Raw genomic sequence first — 13,149 nt, forward strand, 5'->3', positions numbered from 1 at the left:
GACTCATGTCCCCACCCACCCCCATTGACAGGCACCTGCCAGCAGGCCCCGACTCATGTCCCCCACCCACCCACCAGTGAGGGGTACCTGCCAGCAGGCCCCGATTTATGTCCCCCACCCAACACGTCATCACAATCCAGATCCATGGCCCTTATGGCCACCCAAATCCCACCCCACGCCACCCCAGTCCAAACACCCAACCAAGCATTCCATCCACTCCACATTGAAATCCCCATGTCATGATAGATCCCTAATAACCAGTATGCGCATGGGTACAAGTCCGTCAGACCCACACAATGGCGACCCATGAATGAAAAAACCCACATTGTGACATGCACAAAACCAATGAGAGAAGACCACACAAATGAAGTAAAACATAAAAAAGTATTATATACAAAAATGAATGAATGAAACGAAATTACACAAGAAAAAAATGATAAATAAAAGGATGTACGAAATGAAGGAAAAAATATTAATAGTGAAATTAATAAAATGAAAAGTGTCCGTCCATAACACCAAATCCAAAGTCAAAATAAAAACAAAACCATTCCTCCATGGTAAAAATAAATTTGTAAAATCAGGTCCATAAAATCAGGTCCATAACTATTTACCATGTAAAAATAAAGGGTCCATGTGCCCAACAATCCAAAGGAAACCTAAGAAAAAACCTACCTATACTTAATAAATAACTATTTACAAAAATGCGGGGCATAGTCCATGCGCCCCAAAGGAAAAAAATAAATAAAGGAAACCTACAACTGCATAACTATTTCCAGAGGCCGCGGGCTTGTCCCACGGCTCACTTTTTAACGTTCCTGTCCAGAGCATCATCGAACTCCAAATCGATATTCCGGAGGCGGGCCTGTTCCCTGGCCTCGAGGTCTCGCAGGGATGCAGCCATGAAATCCCTCAACTCCCTGCGAGTTTCCTCGAGGCTCTCCGCCTGCCTGAAAGCCCGGTGCATGGAGTTCTCCGCCCTGACCATCCTGAGCCATGTCCGCTCTGCCGGCCGCCTCTCCGCATTTATTTGCCGGCCCAACCGCTGCCACACGAAAGACACTCCCAGTCCGGGGTCCTCCTGCCCCTCGGCCCATGCCTGCCCCCCGGGTGTTGATGGCCCGATTCATGATGCCTCCCACGCTGAGCCTGCTGCTGCCTCCGACACAACTGCCTCTGCCACCACGACAGCATCCGGGCTGATGGAATCCCCCGGCGCCCTCGTGCACGTGCTCTGCCCAATGATGCCGGCACATCCTCCATCTGCTGGGGTCCAGTTGGTGGGGTGGCCAGCCCTGCTGGACCTCCGACTCCCGACTGCGGCAGGGATGGGATGTCCACCTGGCTGGCATGCGTTGGTTGGGGCAGATCCACAGGGGGCCCTGGTGGCCTCTGGGCCGGAAGACGGCACAGAGAATGACTGCATATAGTGTGCACAGAGGAGGAGAGGGCAGCAAGACTGGCCGACACATGGAGGAAACCCCCGACCATGGACCCTCCCAACTGGGCCACGTTGGCACACAGCTCTTCTTGATGACGTGCGTGGTCCCCCCAGGAAGCACGCATGTCATCACGAATGTCACGTGTGCGCAATGTGACACCAATCAGGATGGACTCCATCCGTTCACGGGTCCCCTTGTCCGCAGGTAGAGGAGTGCCAGACGGACGGGCCTGGGACGGGGCATCCCTGCTGGTGCATGGTGATGCAGTCACAGTGTCAGGGACAGAGACATGCACAGGCACCTCCGTGGCGACCTGTGCTGCCTCCTGCCCCTGCCCCTGGACTGCACCACTTGCACAAGTGGTACCACCCCCACCAGGCCCCATGTGTGGCTGTGTAGCGGCCTCCTCCTCCTCTATATACACCACCGACCTGGACGGCTCTGCACCGTCGTCCGCCATTGCAAGCCCCTGTGGAGGCTCATCCGCCCCTTCCGCTGCAGCCATAGTGGCAGCCGTGGCACCAGTCCTCTCGCTCCCGGATGATGGAATTTCCTGGAAGCGTGACTGAGCATTTCATCGCCGGCCAGTGGAGGCATCCCTGCCGCTTTCCTCTACAGCGCCATCTCCGCCCTCTTCTTCACTCGCCACTGTGTAAAGGGAGACATTGAACACAAGCATCAGGGTACTGTACAATAGTCCCCTAGACAGAAAGCAATAGGACATGAGTGGCACTGTCAAACGTCACTTCCATCATGTCTCCCAACAACACATGGGTCAGTGTAGGCAACACACATACAGGAACCGGCATGGCACATGCAACAAACATTTGCATCCATGACACTGCACCGTAGAAACATCCAATAGTGGGCTGAAACTCATATGCATCATGAGACATGCTGATCACATGCACACGCATCACCGGAGGGTCATGCATCTGGCCGCGTACACCCAAACAGTGGATACAAGGATGAGTAGGCTGTATCAGTGAATCAACACATCGTCACAGACATGTGTCATGCATCCATGGCGCACACACTACTCAGACACACAGACATGTACACCATGCATGTCCATGACAGCAGCACACATCTCTCACACCCCACACATGTCAAAGTACAGACACAGGCATGCATACATGGGTGCATTCTGCATGCTGCTCTGCATGATGCATTGTAACACATACACCATCCATATGGGTCACACCTGACTGGACTCACATGTAGCACCATCATGTCCCTGCACAGATACATCCAAACAGGACCCATTTCACACATGCAGCCAAGTAGCTAACTACCAGCACACTGCAACATGCACTGTTTTAAACGTGAATGCATGGCCACTTACCACTCGACTCCAGACGGGCCTGTATCCTGAGGATCTGGTGGTGAAGCACGGGCCAATGCGCTCCAGGACCCTCATCTGCTGGGTGGTAAGTGGGGCCCGGCGCCCCACTGCATCCGCTGCCTCTAAGGGGCGCCGGGCCTTCTTTAGGGTCCTGGACTTGTAGTCCTCCCAGCGCTTCTGGACGTGCATGATGTCACGGGTTGCCACCCCCTCCGTGTTGATGGCAACCATTACATCCTCCCAGATCCTCTCCCGTCCTTCCTTGTCAGCGCACGATGGTGTGAAGAGGGCATCATAATGCCCCAGAATTTGCTCCACCAGGATACCAACTTCCTTTTCACTGAAGCTGGTAGCCCTCTGTCTCTGTGCTGGGGGGTTGCCACTGGTGCCGGAAGGTGTTGTGTCAGACATGGCAACACCCGAGGCAGGTGTGGGTGGGAAACTGGGTCCTGGGGCTGGGCTGTGGAGTGATGGAACACCAGTCGGGAGTCTTCTGTTCCAGCAGGGGTGGTCACAACAACTGGACCCATGCAGATGGCAGATGTGCAGGCACCAAATGGCAGGGCACGGTGGCAGCAGGCAGGCAGGCAGCAGCAGATGGCTCGTGGGAGGCTGCTCAGGGATCTGGGGGGCAGTAATTTGGATTTCTGGGCAGAAGCGTGGTCTTCCATGTGTTGTTGCGTGGCCAGCTTGATACAGAGTGATTTGGCATGTGAAAAAACGGCACATCAGAGTGTAATTCGAGGAAATGCCTTTGGCGCGTCAGTGCGTAGGTGACGTAACGTGCGCATGGGCGTTTCCCTGGCACGGTTTGAAGGTCCCACGTGGGTTTCCATCGCTCTGTACGTGCTTTTCGTGGAAAGAGGTGTGTGTGTTTTCCAGATGTTGGGGTTCACACACGATTACTTCACAGCAGCTACAGTGCGTACTTCTTCTTTTGGTGTGGGTGTTGGCTACGCGTTCTTCTTCTACACGCAAGGCAGACGGTGAGTTGCACACGCTATTTTTCATACTGCGGGTGTCCCTTTTGGTCGCATACCCCTTTTTTCGGGCATACTAGCCTGCGTGTTGATCACGTGCGCATTCTTTGTATTCCTGGCTGCCACAGCGTGCTGCGTGTGTTTTTTTACACGCACATGGGGTACGGGGGTCGCGTATCTATTTTTCTTGCTTTTGTGGGATGCCTGAGCCTTGCGTGACATGTCATTTCTCCTAGGGGGCCACAGAATGGGACATTCATCGTAGCTGTATATACGTGTTTGTTGTTTGCGCGCACTTTTGTAATGTGCAGGGACGCTACCGCCTGCCTTCGTGTGGCGGATGTGTTTAGGCCTGTGCGTGTCTTTGGCCGTGCACGGGTTTCCCCTCTTCGATTCCATGAATACGTGTAGTTCGCATGCATGTGGGCATTCCGTGTATTTCCCTGGAGTACTTCCCCAGTTCCGCCTTCTTTTTCACGTGTTGTTCCCCATTCCGCGTGTTCTGCCCCGTGTTCTGCCCCCTTTTTGGTATGTGCGCTCGCTTTGTGCGCTTTCGTTGTGCGCGTCGCGCACGGTGTTCTGGATGTTGCAATGATGTGTGCGCCCATGTGCACCACTCAAGTATTTGGCGCACATCCCGGGGTAAACACGCGCAGGGCCTTCCATGTATCGCACGAGTGCGCTTGCTTTTTCACACTTGCGCCAGCTTGCGCCACGATTTTGGCGCACATTTGTTCCATGAATCGGCCCCATAATGTGTTACTTTAAATGCTCTTCCGTGCCCACTAATTGTAATTGTTTATTTATAGAGAGCTTATACACAGGTGAAGTGCTTCAAGACGGACTAACAACGGTCCAGTATGATGCTTACTCACCCTAAAACACAGAACAAAACACGCCATACCTCCACCTTTCTTGTTAGATCTGCCAGGGAGCCTGGAGACTGCACAAAGTGGCAGTGGTGCTCAGTATGTCACAATAACATAACATTTAAACCAATGATTGTGGGATTTACATGATTTTTTCCAGTGGGGAGTTAGGTTTCATATCACATATTTCCCTCTTCAGCTGTGCACAGTGATCTCCCTCTGTTATGTGCAGTGCACAGTGATCTGCCTTTGATATGTGCAGTGCTGCTCATTCTGCCTGTATGCCCCCAGATGCTCTGTTCACACACAGCAGGCAGAGGTAGGGCGCCTTTCAGAAACAAAGCCTGTTTATACAAACAACCGACAGATGTCCTCACAGTGTATTCCACTGGAAAGGTGAAGTACCACTGATGACATGCAGATGTCCTCATAAGGCATCACATGGGGATCCACCCTACACTATAGCACCCTGGGGAATGTGCTTGATACATTGTTTCCATCTCATGAGCAGAGCTCCCTGCTTCCCATAATGCCACTTGCTTTGCCGTAGGACCTGCCTGTGCTCACGTTCAACATAGGTCTGCACTCTCTCTCTTCAATGTTGCACACTTTCTACTTGTGTGGGATAGTTTATAATCAGTTTCTACCATTATTTGAGACATTTTGTGGCTTTTTTGCATTTAAAGTCGGTTTTTGGGGGCTTTTTGCTTTTAACTTTGCAAAATAATAGGTGGTCTGTGGGGAAAGACAGGTCTGAAGGGACAGCGGTGAGGTTATCAGTGAAAAAACATCTACCAAAGGCATTAGGCAAAGAAGGAACCTGCCTACCCGCAATCCTTTAGGCGAAATCTGCATATCCACAATGGCTTCCACTCTATCTCAATACCTGAATACCTTTACACAATATCTGACCAGTCCTATGCACGTGCATAGTTCATTTTCATGCAAAGAGAATCCCTTATGAAGTGTAAAACCGATTCTGTGCATGGGTAGCATAAGCACAGTAATCTTGCAGGGTCTTGGGATTGATTCTTTCGGCATTGCAGTAGGTGCTGAATCTTGCAGACTGGCACTGCTATCCACTTACCTGGCAGGGGAGACACCATGATCACGGAGCGGTCTCGTTCTCCCAAGAGGGAGCGGTGCCTCCTCCTCCTCCAGGGGGTGATCAACGAACTTTATGGGGGCCACAAGCAATGCGAGGTGGGACCTCGGGTGGAGCTGGGCTTAGTAACCTGGGATGAACTGGAACCCCCTCACCTTTCTTCAAAAGCCCCTCACCTGAAAAAAATGTAACTGGGGAAGTTGGAATCGGACGTGGGGAGGGAAAAAAGAAAAAAAAAAACTGGCACTGCAATCAGTGTCAGTAATACACCAGTAGCAGCATTTGGACCTCTGTTAAAGTAAGTCTGTGACAGTGGATCTATGGACAGCAATGTTTATGAGTTAGTGTATGTTGAACGCTTGCTTAGAGCGGGCGGGCGGTCTTCAATAATGAGACACGGAGCCGATGCAGAGTGCGACTAACTTTTATTTTAACAGATCGGCAACTGCCGGAAACCCGTGCCCGCCCCTCCCTAACCCCAACGTCATGTCCCGTGGGTTCCGCGCGCGAGCCTCGAACAGGGCCCGCCCACATAACGATGTGGACTTGCGGACATCTCCCCCTCTTTTAGCATTGTAATCCTTAATGCTTATTTACCCCATTTCTTCTATGAGGCGGAGTGGCTTCATGCGGCTCCTCTGCGGTCGCCTTGAGCTTCTGGGTGTGAACTGCTCATCCACTGGAGGTTCAGTGTTTCTCTCACCTTCGGACTCCTCTCCATCTCCTTGGTAGGGTTCATCCCGCATTCTTTCCTCTTCACTATTGTTGTTCACTTCCCAAGTCACCCCCTGGTTTGGGATCACCCGTTTGAAGTGTGAGATGTTCCGGGTTATTGATAAACAGTCGTTTCCTTGTGCCGTAATGATCGTACCTTTCCTGTGTGTCACGATGAGTGGGGTAGGTGCAAATGTGGCGTCTTCTTTCCTCGTCTTCGGTTGCCGAAGCCATACCTCATCCCCTAGCTGCATAGGTGTCTCTCAAGCTCGTCTCTTGCGGTCTGCGACCTCTTTCATCTTTGCCTTTGATGTTTCGTCCTTGTCCATGCCTTTTTGTTCCAGGGTTGTCATTTCCGGTGTCCTGGGATCTTCCTGTAGCCTCGACTTGACTGGTCTCCGGGACATTAAGTCCGCAGGGCATATGCCTGTCTTGCTGTGGGGTGTGTGCCTGTATTCCCTCAGCAATTGGTTGATGGCCTGCTCAAATGATTTGTTTGAACATTGGCAATTTGTAGTGTCCGTTTAACACTGGCCATAAATCTTTTGACTATGTCATTTGCTTGCGGCCAGCGAGGGGTAATCTTGCGGTGCCGGAATCCCATGTATTTGGCAAAGTTGTGGAATTCGTGGCTTGCAAATGTGGGGCCATTATCTGACTTTATGATTTTGGGAATCCCATATGCAGACAGCATTCGGTCCAGGACTGGGATGACACTGGAGGTTGCGCTGCTTTCCACTATCTGCGCATCCAGGAAGCGTGAATGTTCGTCCATGAGAACCACTACATGCCTGCCATCTCGTAGGGGTCCGAAAAGGTCCACTGCAAGCTCCTCCCATACCTGCTTCGGCAGCGGGGACATTTGTAATGGGTTTGGGTGTGGAGGTGGTGCTACCTGTGCACAGATGTGGCACCCTCCCACGGTGCTTTCTACCAGCTTGTCCAGCTGTGGGAACTATACCTTTTGTTGGAGGAGGCGCTTGGTTGCTACCACTCCTCTGTGTCTCTCGTGCGCTAGGTGCACTGTTTGTTCACGTAGCTCCCTCGGAATGAGTACCTTACATGCTTTGAGTACTATGTGTTCCTCTACCACTGTTAGTTCGTCTCGAACCTGGTCGAGCCATTTGACGTCTTCTCGCACTGTCTTTGCTTCAGTCCTAGCCTGTTGTCTCATGAGCATCTTTTTGTTTGATTGTAGGCAGTGTCTCACGGTCCTGAGGGCTGGGTCTCGTTCCGAGTGTGTGGCCAGTTCGGGCCACCCTACCGGCAGTGGTTGGAGGTGATGTATTACATAATTTATGTATGCGTCTGCTATGGAGGGTTGCGACTCAGCTGATCTCGTGGCGTGTCGGGATAAGTAGTCCGCTGGGTTCTCGTCCTTGCCAGGGTGGTGTATCACCGTGAATTTGTAGTCCTGTAGGTGTAGGCCCCACCTGGCTATCCTCGGGGGCATCCGTGCTCTTGGGTCGCCGTAGATGGTCAGTAGGGCCTGATGGTCCGTGACTATCCTAAACTTTTTCCGAACAGGAACAAGTGAAAATATTCACACGCCCACACTACTGCCAAACTCTCCTTCTCTGCTTGGGAGTATGCCTGCTCTGTGGCGGTGAGGCTTCTGCTGGCATATGTTACACTGTAAATGTTGGATGGTACCGTGGGGTCTTTCTGGGTGAGGATAGCACTGAGTCCCACTGGGCTGGCATTGACGATGATTTCAGTTTCTCATTGGGCGTCGAAGTAGGCCATGTCCTCAGCGTGCGAGATGGCATTCCTGATTTTCTCAAATGCCGCCTGACATTCCGTTGACCAGGTAAATGGTGTGTCTTTGAGGGTAAGTAGATGTAGTGGATTGCTTATGGTGGCGTAGTCCTTTAGATATCTGGAGCAGTAACTGGCCAGTCCTAAAAATGAGCGCAAGTCTGTTGTGTTTTTGGGGGGTGGAGCTGAGTTCAAAGCTTTGACTTTGTCAGGGTCTGGCCGCATCCCTTTTTCTGAAAAGATATGGCCAAAAAATCTTAGCACTCCTTTGGAGAATTCACATTTGGTTTTGTTCAGCGTGAGTCCTGCTTCCTCCAGGGCCTGGCACACCCTGTGTAGTGCTCTGTCGTGTTCCTCCGGTGTTTTTCCATATACAAGTACATCATCTGAATAGTTCAGGGAGTTGGGACGTGTCTGATTACCCTATGTATCTCCTCTTGAAAGATTTCGGCTGCAGAAGAGATGCTGAAACTGAGCCGTTTATACTGGAAAAGGCCGAGGTGGGTTACAAAAGTGGTGATGTACCTGGATTCTGGGGCAATTTCGATTTGGTGATATCCCTTCGTTAGATCCAATTTGGAAAAGATGTTTGCCCCGCGAAGGAGGTGGATCTTATCCGTTATTCTGGGTGCTTGGTGTCTTTCCCTCTCGATGGCTACGTTGGCTCTGCGCATGTCGTCACACAAACGTATCGATCCGTCCGGAGATTTCTTGGGGACAGGGATGATGGGTGATACCCAGGGTGTGGGGCCCGAGACAGGCTCAATCACATTCATTTTGATGAGTTTGTTCAGTTCGTCCTCCACCTGTCTTTGGATGTTTATCGGTATGCCGCGATAGTGTTGCGCTACCAGTTTGATGAGCAGGTTGATGTGCAGGTGCACCTACCTGTTTCTTAGTTTGCCGAGGCCTCTGAATAGTTTCGGGAATGCTTATTCTATGGCCTCAGGCTTGGCAAAGTATTTGTGTGCCATCAGTTGATACAATATGTGCACTAGCCCCATGTCTACTGCCGTTCGAAAACTCAGGATGCACCCGCTGTTAGCTTCCGTTTTTAAAATGTGCAGGGGAATTTTTGCAGCGTGCTCCTTGTGGGTGCACCAAGCCGTTATCATGCCCTTGCATGGGAGTGGTGTTGTTGCCCCGTAGGGATAGATGTCTACGGTGGTCTGTTTGACTTTTGGTGGCGCTGTGAGTGACTCATATGCTTGTTCACTTATGATATTGACCGTTGCACCCGTGTCAATTAGGAATTGTAATGGGGTGTTGTTTACATGTAGTGTGAGGATTGGGCTATGCTGGGTGGCGGTTTTGTTGTTGAGTGCCCATACATACCCCTTATTCCTCTGGTCTTCTTCTGAGGACGGTGTTTCACTACTATTGGGGGAGCGCATCTCGATGTATCTGACGAACCATCTCCTTTGGGAGCGCCTGGTCCCTTCATGTGAACGCCTGTCCTCACGTGGGAGCGGACCCCTGCGGTCTCTGTCTTCTCTCCGGGGTGTTGCAGGCTCATCCTCTCTTCTTGTGCTGGGAGGCCTGTGTCAGGTTGTCCTTCACCTGTCCTAGATTCGTTGTCTGTTCATGGCGGGGTCTGGTGCATTTTTGCACATCACTCTATAGTGGCCCATGCCCCCGCACGCGGCAGACTGTTGCCCCATGGCTGAACATTCACCCATGTGCGGGTATTCATAACTGCATCTGTAACAGGTGGCTTTGGGGCGTTTTCCTCCTTGATTGGGGGCTGCATAGAGTTTGTTGATGATTTCTGGATTGCTCGTGGGTTGTATGGTAACTTTACCCAGATTATCCAGCTGTGACTCCACCGCGGCTTCCATGCGGGCCAGCGCTAAAATTTCGTCTAAATGTCTTTGTTTCTGTTACAATTGCTTGCGGAAAGGTTGTGAAAGACATCCGGCAATTACTTGTGATCTTAGTGCTTCTTCATTTGAGTATCTGTGAAACTCACAGTGTTTCAATTTGATGCAGAGGCGCATGACAAAATTATCCATGGATTCGCCCTTCCTTGTCTTGTGGTGTGGTATATGTGGCACTCATAGTCAATATTGGTGTGCGGCGCAAAGTATTGTGATAGTTCTCCGTATGTTACAGTTTCAACATTTAGTAATTCGCCTGCTATGTCTCTTACTGCCGGCCCCACTGCCATAAATAGCGTGTTCTTGAGCCGTTCATCATCTTTCAGGCCTATGGCCCCTGCGTAGAATTTAAAGTCTCGGAGCCATGTGGTCCAGCGAGGCCCTAGGTTTGCTGTGTCACGTATTTCAAATGAGTTCGGCATATTCATGACCTGCGCCGTGCCGGCCGCCGACTGTGCAAGTTGATCATCTCCTTGTGTGTTGTTCGCACTCCCTGACGATGACGCGGTTGCTGGTGCCTGATCTGACATGTTTGTGTATGGGCCGTGCATTTGTTATGTTTGTCGACTTTCTTTTTCTGGGCGAGCTTCTTTGTCTGTGTATTTCCTCGTTTTCCCACCTCTTCGGTGTATTCACTCTCCTTGGTGCTTGAGCTGCTCTTCCTGTGTTTGTGGCCGGTGTTCTGGGGTGCTTACCCCTTTGGGTTGGTCTTGATGCCTTGTTGTATGGGTTGTCCTATTCTGGCTCCTCTACAGGGAGCGGCGCGTGAGCAGCAGCAGCTGGGTGTGGCAGTGTCATGACAGCGTGCATCCGCTTATCCCTGCAGATTGGTCTTACCCTTTCTGCTGATCTTGGAGGGGGGCTTGCCCTGAAGGTGCCGGGTCATGAGCTGCTGGGCCAGAGTGAACGTTGCAGAGCCAGCATTCTGCGGGTGCAGAGTATGCCCTGCTTCATACGCGCGTAGTGTGGATGCGCGTTCCATGGGGCCGGCCTGTGCTAAGATGCGTCGTGCATGGGAAGCGCGCCGGCGCGCTGCACTGCCTGATGGCAGGCCTCTCTCCTGGGCACGGGCGCGTTAGTTACCCCTCATCGCCATTGTTGAATGCTTGCTTAGCGCGGGCGGGCGGCCTTCAATAATGAGACACAGAGCCGATGCAGAGTGCGACTAACTTTTATTTTAATAGATCGGTAACTGCCGGAAACCCGTGCCCGCCCCTCCCTAACCCCAACGTCATGTCCCGTGGGTTCCGCGAGTGAGCCTCGAACAGGGCCCGCCCACATAATGATGTGGACTTGCGGACAGTGTATTTTTATTTTTATGTTATTTGCATATCACTTAACCTTAAACATACTGGGATGTGGTAGCAGTGGCCGTTCTCACCCCGCTACTTACCCCCTCCCTGTCCAAAATGCCTCCTCTTGGGATCACTCTAATCTCAACCTATAAAGTAGTAACATCTAATGTTGCCCTTCCAGTGTTATTTCTATGCAGTCTGCTCAGAGTTAACAACTTAATTCAAGCTGTAGATGCTGCTGGTGTAATAAACATGTCTTAATAACGTGTTCCTTCATGCATATAATGTGCATGTATTCCTTACACTTAAGTCCTGGTAAGTACAAGCAATTACAAAGCCAACAGTTTTGACTTGTGTATGGACACGCTGGTCAGTCTATTCTTTTCTCTTCGATGTCCACCAGTGAATAAAGTCGCTTGGAGCTCAGATGCCAGGAGGTTCATAATCTCCTAGCGCGTTGTTGTGTTTTACACTTTGCTTTCCTTGATCTGTGTGCGTCTGCATTGAGTGCTAATATGAATATGGAATGGTATGGGTGTAAGGTTCCTAGAGGTTCCACCTGGTGTCAGTTGGGACCTGTATCTTCAGGGAGTGGGGGTCGGTGGATGTCTCTCTAAGGATGAACTTAACTTGACTTGTGATGTACTGGTTTCCCGGTGTACTGTGAACCCAGTTAAGTTGTGTCCTGTAAAATGAGTCTCTGAGTGATCTGTCACACTAAAGGCACCTCTCATCACTGGCGACGAGGATCTGGAAAGCACAAGGGACTGACCACAAAAGAAAGAATTTGAGAAAAGAACACAAAGCATCTAAAAAAAAAGGTCTGAAAAAGAGCCACATCCCCCGGAAAGAAAAAGGAATGGAGGCATGAGCCGGTTTCCCCCCACCCCAGCCCCAGCCCGGCCATAAGGTGAGCGTGCTCTTTGCCCTATGCTGACTGAGAGCTGGTTAGCATGGTCCTGTGAGGATAGATGGGGGCAGCGCGGTGCACCTTTAAAGGAACTCTTGCAGGCAACAAAGGAAGCGCCTTCCCCATAGCGGGCCACAACGAGCTCTGAAAAGTCAGGGTTGGGGACTGTGGCACATATGGGGGAAGAACGCGTCTTAAATGCTGGGCGTTTGGCAGTGCAGATGATAGTGACCACCTGTATTTGGGCCCGGGGGTACATGTGGTCGCTGAACTGGAAATCCTATGTGGAGACACAGCGTCCTGAGTAAAGAACATGCGTTAGTATGAAGAACACGCTGTAATGAGGAAGCGCAGAGCTTTGATTTGATGATCAGCGCATTGAGAAGGTAACGTGGACATTACCATTTCCTGATGCTCTTTGTGGGCGGTGCGGCCCAAGCTACTGGAACACGAGTGGTGCAGTTATCGTGTTTGCATCATTAAGGTCAGGGGCGTTGCTAGGGGGGGGTAAGGGGGCTATAGCCCCGGGTCTTTTGGTTGTAGCCCCGGATAGAATCTCAGGAGCAAAAGCCAAAAGGCGAGCTAGGCCCCAGTCCCAACAGTTCCGAAAATAACGTAGCCCCGTGTCTTTTCCAGACCTAGCAACACCCCTGATTAAGGTACTGTTGAGGTTTTGCTCACTATAAAGAGTCGGAGCTCATTTGGTGAGCGATGGGGTTGGTTTCGGCACCAACTATGAACGTGTTGCAACGTTCACCATTCTGTCTGGGAGAGGTGCCGTGATATATGTGGAGAGGTGCCGTGATATATGAAAAAAAGTTACATAGTTATTGTCATGAGAGGCCTGAAAATGTTGA

The sequence above is a fragment of the Ambystoma mexicanum genome, chromosome 4q (assembly GCF_040938575.1).
Source record: "Ambystoma mexicanum isolate Mex_15411 chromosome 4q, UKY_AmexF1_1, whole genome shotgun sequence".
NCBI classification, from domain to species: Eukaryota; Metazoa; Chordata; class Amphibia; order Caudata; family Ambystomatidae; genus Ambystoma; species Ambystoma mexicanum.